The 8,176-nt window shown below is 62.5% G+C and overlaps 1 protein-coding gene across 1 annotated transcript in view; it reads right to left on the reverse strand.

Moving 5' to 3' along the window:
• AHNAK (AHNAK nucleoprotein) overlaps positions 1-7,736 on the reverse strand; it is a 31,067-nt gene extending 23,331 nt beyond the window's left edge. The window contains exon 1 of the mRNA XM_035722789.1: positions 7,579-7,736. The gene's annotated coding sequence lies outside the window, so the exon portion shown is untranslated. The remainder of the gene's footprint in view (positions 1-7,578) is intronic.
• Positions 7,737-8,176: the final 440 nt, after the last annotated feature.

Below are 8,176 nucleotides of genomic sequence, written 5' to 3' on the forward strand. Positions count from 1 at the left end.
GGGAAGGGTCTGTTTACTGCATCTGAGTCCCAGCGCTCAGTCTCTCCCACATCTTTGGAGCCTGTACCAAGCCCATATGGGCCCTTCTTCCCCTACATAAGTCAGGTGATGCCAGGCTTCCCTGGGGCCTGAGGGTCCTGCCCTGTGGCTACCCAAAGGAGGGTCTTTGGAACTCCAGGGAATTCTGCACATTCGGCCCAAGTGTCATAAGTCTTTGGAGCTAGAAGACACCTTATAGCCATGCTGTCAACATGGTAGCTATATGTGGCTATTTAAATGTATATTAATTTAAATTAAGTTAAATTGAATTGTTAGTTTATTACTTGCAGTAGCCGCATTTCAAGAGCTCAACAACCACATAAGGGCTACCATATTAGGGCAGATGCAGAACATTTCCACCACTGCAGAAAGCCCTGCGGGACTGCACTGTCCAGTATTTACAGATGGGGAAGGCAAGGTCCAGAGAGGTGAGGACAGGAGAGTGGCGGGGTCCCAGAACCCTGGTCTGCCAGCTCCCCACCCCGAGGTCCACCTGACCCTGGCTCACAGTGTCCTTTATGATGGGAGGGACTGGAGTGGGGACCCTCTAGGCAGAAGGCTGCTTAGAGGGCCGAGAAAGAGCGAGATGGGACGTCCACTCCACCCGTGAGGCTGAGACTGCAGAGACACCGTAACTCGGGCTAGAAGCAGCGAGAGAAGAACAGGGCTGTGCCAACAATTCAACACTGCGAAGAGCGGGCGCCTGGGTGGCTCAGTCGGTTAAGTATCTGCCTTCGGCTCAGGTCATGATCCCAGGGTCCTGGGATTCAGCCCCAGCCCGCCCCCGCCCCCACCCCCGCTGGGCATCTTGCTCAGCGGGAAGTCTGCTTCTCCCTCTCCCTCTGCCCCGCCCCCTGCTCCTGCACACACTCTCTCTCTCAAATAAATTTATGTATTTATTTATTTGAGAGAGAGAGTGCACATGAGAGGAGGGAGGGTCAGAGGGAGAAGCACACTCCCCGCTGAGCAGGGAGTCCGATGCGGCACTCGATCCTGGGACTCCAGGATCATGACCTGAGCCGAAGGCAGTCACTTAACCAAATGAGCCACCCAGGCGCCCAATAAATAAAATTTTTTAAAAAGCCTTCAAAGAGGAATGTGCAGACCGGAGGGGGCGGGGGTTGACATGCGGGCAGATCCGGGAGGCAGACTCCTTGCCCAGGGCAAAGGGTCTCTGCCAGGGGTGGCGTCCAGAGGAGCATCTTTCCCACCCTGCCCTTAGGGAACAGAGCCCCTTCGTCCCCCAAGAGCGAGTATGAAGTCAGCCAGGGAGGGGGGGCCCAGCCTAACCGCCGCTGCAGCCAAAAACAGCCTCGCAGCCAGTGTCAGGGTCAAGATGACAGGAACTGACAGAGGCCCACTGCCCGAGAGACATGGCCGTGGGCCTGTATGCCTTCTGTGCGCCAAACCTGAAGCTACATACCAGAGGGGCACAAGTGTGAGCACATGCCCAGCACAGGATGGACACGGGAGGTGAGGCTCCAAGGGAGAGAGAGGCGCTCCCACCCACTGAGGAGACAACACCAACAGCACTGGGACTTGTACCCAGCGCAATGGCAGGTACGGGACGGATCAGACCCACCATATACACAAGCCAGGGAGAAGCACCTCCCGAGCCCAGGAAGAATGAAATGACTCACACCCCAGGTAGAGACCTCCACCAGAGGGAAAGTCCCCTTATAAAAGGACGAGCGGGTAGGATATTGAAAGAAAAGGAAGACACACCCAGAGGGGCAATCCGCTCTCATAAGCACCAGACAGCAAAGAGGAAGGGAAAGTGCTGCGTTGAGAGAAAACCCCCAACAGACTGAGAAAAGGAGAATTCTGCCGAGCTCCTGTGGCGTGCTGTAGTTCCAGGCCTGGGGGCTCATTCGATCCCAGACAACCCTCCGTGATTAATAATTAATGTCCTTATTTTAGAGATGCAGCAGCAGGCCTCCAGAGAAAAGATGACTTGCCCAAGTATGAGCTAGGGTTTGAGATGTAAGCCCGGGCTTCTAGGACTCTGTGGCTCCAAAGCAAACAGCCTTTACCTCGGTGGAGGAATGAAAGCGCAAATAAATACACACAGGATGAGAAACCACAGAGAAAGATGCACAAGGGAGATACACAGAAGAGAGACCTACACTGGAGGAGGGCCAGAGAGACACCCACGGGAAGATGAAGGGGCCTCCATGCTCACCTAGAGGGAGACATGGTGCGGGGGGAGGCCTCAGCGAGAGGGGCTGAGATGCCCCTAGGGGACCCAAAGACCCAGGGAGCGCAGGAGACCCGCCCAGAGAACCTGACCCCTTTCAAGTGCCACAAGCAGCAGGAGGGAGGGCCGGCGCCCACGCCTCCCGTGCCCACACACCAGCCACTTCCCGGCCAAAAGCTTGGGGACAGCAGACCTGGATGAGCAGAGTCCCAGGAATCCTGGGAGCCAGGATCTGAGGGGCTCGTTGAGGCCATGTCCCCAGGAGTCAGATATCCTGAACCATACAGACCCCCAGCTCACCTGTACGTTCTCTGGGACCCCAGCAGGTAAAGGGTCCCCTCTGGGGCTTGGGGGACACGAGACCCACTCCAGAGAAAAGCACCAGTAGGGCAAGGCAGCTACTTCTGCTCACTGGGAAATGGGAACAACCACAACAGGGCTGATGCTCATCCCACACGGGGCAGGCATGGCTTCTGGGGCCCAAGCCTCCAAATGGACCTCCATGGAGGCGGCTGCCAGAGCTCTGCCATATTCTAACTGGGGGAGAAGAGCACGGTAATCTCAAGAGTCTAAGCCGGCATCGAGAACGTTTACACTCCGCTCATCCTGAGGGGGTGCAGCCCAAGGGGGCCTGTTGTGTGTTGGGGGGAGGGGGGGATTATCAGGGAGAATACCACTAACATGCTGCAAGACACAGGCGATCTGGGCACTGGAGAGACATTCCCAGAAGGACACACAAGGACGGGCACCCTCCGCGTGCACACAGACACGCTCATCAGCCCCGTTCCCCACTCTTCCCAGCCCTGAGAGGGCCCACAGCCCCGCCTTCCCCAGCTCCCAACAGACACCTGTCCGGGCAGCCCCAGGCCCTGCCCATTATGGAAGGCGCCTATACCTGCCAACCCGGTGCCCGGAGTCAGTGTCTCCCTCTACCCGTGCGCCCCTATCTCCTTGTTCCCTGGCTACCTGGGCCACTGGCCCAGCGCACAGCTCCCACCAGCAGGAAGTTCCTCCAGCTGGGTCACTCCAGCCCTCTCCTCCTGGTCAGCCCCAGCAGGGGCCCCCCACCTCAACGTCCAGGGGAGTCCCGCTCGCTCCTACCCCACGGGCCTGCTGGGTCCCTCCCTTATACCTTTCTCCACCTCTCTCCCCTGGCCCTCTGCGCACAGCTTCCTCCCACCCCCCAGCGAGCTCCAAGTTCTCACTTCCAGCAGGGAGGGAGATTCCCTCTTCCTCCCATGACCGAGAGGGACTCCCCTCCTCCTTGCCACAGGGGATGGGGGCAGCAGCCCATTATCTAGCCCCAAGTCCCCGCCTCTGGCCGCACAGCCCGGGAAGAGAGAGCCTTTACCCAGGACCACGGGGACTAAGACACCAGCTCTGAGGGTGGCACCCTCCATGGGGCAGGGGCGGTGAAGAGGAACGCTCCATCTCACCCCGGGGGAAGGTGACAGCCCGGGAGCTGCCAGGGGGTGCAGAAACTCCCCACGCAACAGGCGAGCTCTCCGCCCAGCGGTCAGGCCCCGCTAGTGCAGGGGCACAGGGCCAGGCCCCCAGGCTCAGCCGCCAAAGAGCCGCCCCCCAACCCAGCCGGGACACGAAGCCGGGATCAGCTCCAGGCACTTCCCCTTCCCCTAGAACCTCCGCTCTGGCCCCCAGGGACAGGGCAGGATGCCCCTCCCTGACCAGCCGTGTGCAGCGCCTCGCTCGGCATCACTCAGCCGGGGCTTCATTCCCAGAGCTTATCCTCACCCTCCCGAGGGCCTCTGGATATGAACTCCAGGGCCCGGAAGCTGTCCAGGATGCAGAAACTGACTCTAGTCCTTACCTGCAGCCCCTATGAAATCTCCACCACCAGGACAGAGTCCCACTTCTGTCCCCTGCCCTGTAAGCCCCAGATGCAAGCAGAGTGACACATCCAGGACCACCATGCTCAGCCAGAAGAACATCCTCCCACAGGGAATAACACACACCTCACAGCTATGACACCAGCGGTCACAGGGACGCAAGGCCACCGTGAAACGGCGCCGCCTGGACGCAGGCAAGACCCACAACTACAACAGCCCAGGCCTCCTCCTGGGGGAAACTGAGGCCAGGGGTGAGGAAGAGGGGCTCTGTCAGAACTCCTGCGCACATACACATTCCTGCTGAGCCCCACTGTGGCCCACCCACGCAGGCCCCCACCCCTGGCCCCGGCCACCACGCACAGAGGAAACTGAGCTGGCCCGAGAAGGCCTGGGAGCCCAGCGGGATGGTCCGGGACCAGGGCTATGCCAGCTCCCGGCTAGCCTGGATGAAGCCTGTGGGGGCCGAAGAGAAAGCAGAAGGCCCTAGACATCGGCCGCCGCCACCACTTGACTGAAACCAGCACATTCTAGACCTTCTCCAGCAGCCACCTCCCTTCCTGTCCTCAGGCACCGGCAGAGGGTCAGCCCAGCTCCAGGGAGAGAAACTTGGGGGCGTTGGGGAGTGGTGGGGGGGTGGGGAAGAGCCAGCAGTGGGAGAGTTCCCATCAAGAGCAGGATTAGCTCTCCTGGTATGCCTCTGTCTGTCCCCAGGCGGTTCCCAAGTTCTGAGGAAGGTGGTGGCCACACCCCAGAGCCCCACACACCCCTCCACCCCCACAGCTTTGCCCCAACCTCTCAAACCAGCTCCTCAGGCTCTGGGCAGTGTGCTCCACCAGCACCAGCCAGCTAATTCCAAGTTAAGCCAAAGAATCTAGTCTGGCAATGCCTGGGCAGCTCCACCCAGGGCCTCCCTGGGACTCAGGTGACCCCGGAGACCCCCAGCCCATTCCCTGCCCTTGTCCGCTGCTAGCCTTCTCCCTCCACCAGTCTTCCATGGTTTACTCTCTCAGATGCACCCTGGGCCCTGGACTGTAGCCTCACCACCCTGAACCAAGTCTGGCTGGTCCAAGTCCCCAGCTCTGTGGGGTTAGCTCTTCAAGGGGCTGCCCAAACCAGGACCCCTGAATCACTGCTTAAGGGCCTCCCTGTCACCAGCACGAAGCCCCGCCTGACTTACGTGGCGCCCTATGTGTCCTTGTTCGATGACCAATGTTCCTGCCTGTCATCTCTTAAGGAAAAGGCTTTAGAGCGGGGCTTAGACACCCTCCAAGCCCCATTTTGAAGCTGGCAGACCCTGTGTCCTATGCTAGCCCAACTCTCATCGTCCCAGGTCCTCTCCCTCCCTGCCCCACCCCACCTCCTTCACACCCCAGCTCACAGCTCAGAGCAAGGAAGTACCCCCTAAGCCTGGGGCGCCCTTCGACTCCCCACTCTGCACACTCTGCCTACCTTGTGCTGGCCCAACCCATTATCCCTTTGGGTCAGGAGAAGGAAATCTCCCCATTACGCTTGGGAAAGGAAGTGAGTGCCACACCCTGCCGCAGGGATTTCCCTCATGGCAGGGCAAAGGAAGAGACGGAAAAGAAAGCAGAATCTGCCCCCCTACTTTAGACGCAGCATAGGTGCAGGGCCTGAAAATGCCTTCCAAAGCACCTTCAATCTCTTCCTCTTCCCCACCCCCCCCCCCGCCTCCACCTATCCCTACAGCCCCTGTCACTAGGTCCCATAACACCAACCCAGTCCCCACCAACGCTGGACTGTGCAAGGAGGAGCAGGTGATCCCTGCCTCCGGGAGGCTGGATTCTAACAGAGGAAACTATTTCAAAAGCAATTATTGGGAGCCCAGCGCTGTGCTGGGGACACAGAGGTAAATACCCGAGTCCTTTTTTCTCCCAAACTCCAAGTCATTCTCTAAGAACCCCACTACAGGGGATGGTCCCACTCTGCCGTTCCATAAACCCACTGCACGGAGCAGCGCTGTCAGCAGCACCCCGCGGGCTCCCTGGGGGCACTCGCCACCACCTCTCTGCAGCCACACCCAGTGAAAGGCGAGAGCACACACCACGCACACAATTCTCTGTGGCCACGTTGTGCAAAGGCGCCAGGGCCGTCCCCCACCTGGTGCGAGCGCCCAGCTAGAGCTGTGAGTTGCCCCGTCTGCCCGCTCGGCTCCCCTCCCACGCAAGGGGCACAGCCAGGCCTGCTCAGACCCCACGTGTCCCTCGCGGCCAGCGACGCCCACGGGCTGCGCCCCCCACACCCCGGGCCCTGGCACTGCAGGGGGCGCCCAGGCCAGCCAGGGGAGGGCCAGGCCCTCCCACGCTGCACTCCCTCTCCCCGCATGGGAAAGCCTTACATAACACTGCGCTCCGAACACACCCTAAGCACTCTGCCTTTCCAACTCCATGGCAGGACCTCGTTCCCCCAACCCTGTCTCCTGGAGCGCGCGGCTGGAGCGGAGGGTTCCCGAGACGACAGCTAAGCCCTCCTCCTACGCGGAGCCGGCTCCCGCCCCCACGTCCCACACACAGCCCCTTCCTCCCCCTCCCCTTTGCCCCTCACCACTCCTCCCCGAGTTCTGGTTTGAATTAGTCAGCGGCTCCAACCACCACATTCCTCAGGCCGCTGGCGCCGTGCCAGGCGCTGGGGCGGGGGCCATCCCGCCCTGACGGGTTTGGGAGTGGGGTGGGGGAGAGCGCACCGCCCCCGAAAGGGAAGGGGCGGTGCCGAGGGCCGGGCCGCCGCACAGTACCCCCCCCTCCCCGCCCATCCCCCCCCGCGCTGGAATCTCCCTAATTACGCCCCCCACCCCCACTCCCACCCGTCCCGCCCCGAGGCGCGCTGCAAACTTCAGGCAGCACGGCCTTGGAGGAAGAAGGGAGACTTCTGGAGCGGGGAACGCGGCGGGGCCAGACTAGGGCGGGGCAGCTGGAGAGGGGCTGAGAAAGGGAGAGGCTGGTGGTACAGAACTGGGTGGGGCCGGGAAGACTCCGGACGCACAGTTAGAGGCGGAGGTGTGGGGAGCGGGGAGGGACAGCGGAGGGGGCGCGGGGTGCGGGGGCTCCGGGAGGGGCCGAGGGGGCCGCGGCGGCGACCTCGGAAACTTCTCCAGTAAACACGGAATAGGAGCGGGAGCAGAGCGCTTGAGCCACCGCCCCAAGGAGAAGGAGGGGATGGGACGGGGACCCACAGGGGCCCCCAGGCCAGGAACGGGGCCAGCCCTCGAGAGAAATAAGGACTGGAGCAAAACACGCTTCGGAGCGATTTTCCAACTTTGCCCAACTTGCGCCCCAACTCCGAAGGCACAGTTTGGCTCCCAGGGCGCGACGCGTCGCCTCCCCGCGCGGCCCCGGGCTGCCCAGCTTGCTCCACACTGTTTGAATCCTCGCAGTGCGCCCGGCCCAAGCGCCTGGTCCAAGCCCCTGCAGCCCCCCTCCCCTCACCGGTTCTCGGAGTCCGGCTCACGCGGCGCCGCGGCGCGCCCGGTGCCCCTACCTGCGCGCTCAGCCCCCGGGCACAGCCATAGCCCGCGCGGGGCCCCAGGTCGCGGTGCTGCGGCTGCTGCAGGCGGCGAGCCCCGGTCGGGGCGGGTCCGGCAGGGCGGGCGGTGCAGTCCCCGCGGCGGAGCTGCTCCGAGTGGCCGGGCCCCCGCGCGCGGAGGCGGCTCTTGTAACTCCGGCTCCGGCGGGCGGGTCTGCCCGGAGCAGTGGGGAGAGGGCGGGGCCGGGCGGGGCCGGAGCGGGGCTGGGACGGGCGAGCGGGCCGACTCGGCACGGACCCGGGAGCGGGCTGCTGGGGGGGGGCGGGCACTGGGGGTCGCGGGGACGAGGGGGCGCCGCACGTCCGAGGGGCTGCCTTCCCCCGCCCCCCTCCAGTGCCCCCTGCCCTGGCCCGCGCCTGGATCTACCCCCCAACGTTTTCAGTGTGTGGTCTCCCCGACAAGAAACTCCCCGAAGCTCCCTGAGGCTCATCTTCCCAGCTGGAACTGCGAATCAGCTCATTTTGCAAGAAGGGCCAAGAAGTTCAGAAAGCGGCTGGGGGGCTTGGGTGCTTGGGCCGCGACCTCCTGCCTGACGCGGACCTTTGAGTTTTC

Source organism: Zalophus californianus, chromosome 11, assembly GCF_009762305.2.
Source record: "Zalophus californianus isolate mZalCal1 chromosome 11, mZalCal1.pri.v2, whole genome shotgun sequence".
Lineage (NCBI taxonomy): Eukaryota > Metazoa > Chordata > Mammalia > Carnivora > Otariidae > Zalophus > Zalophus californianus.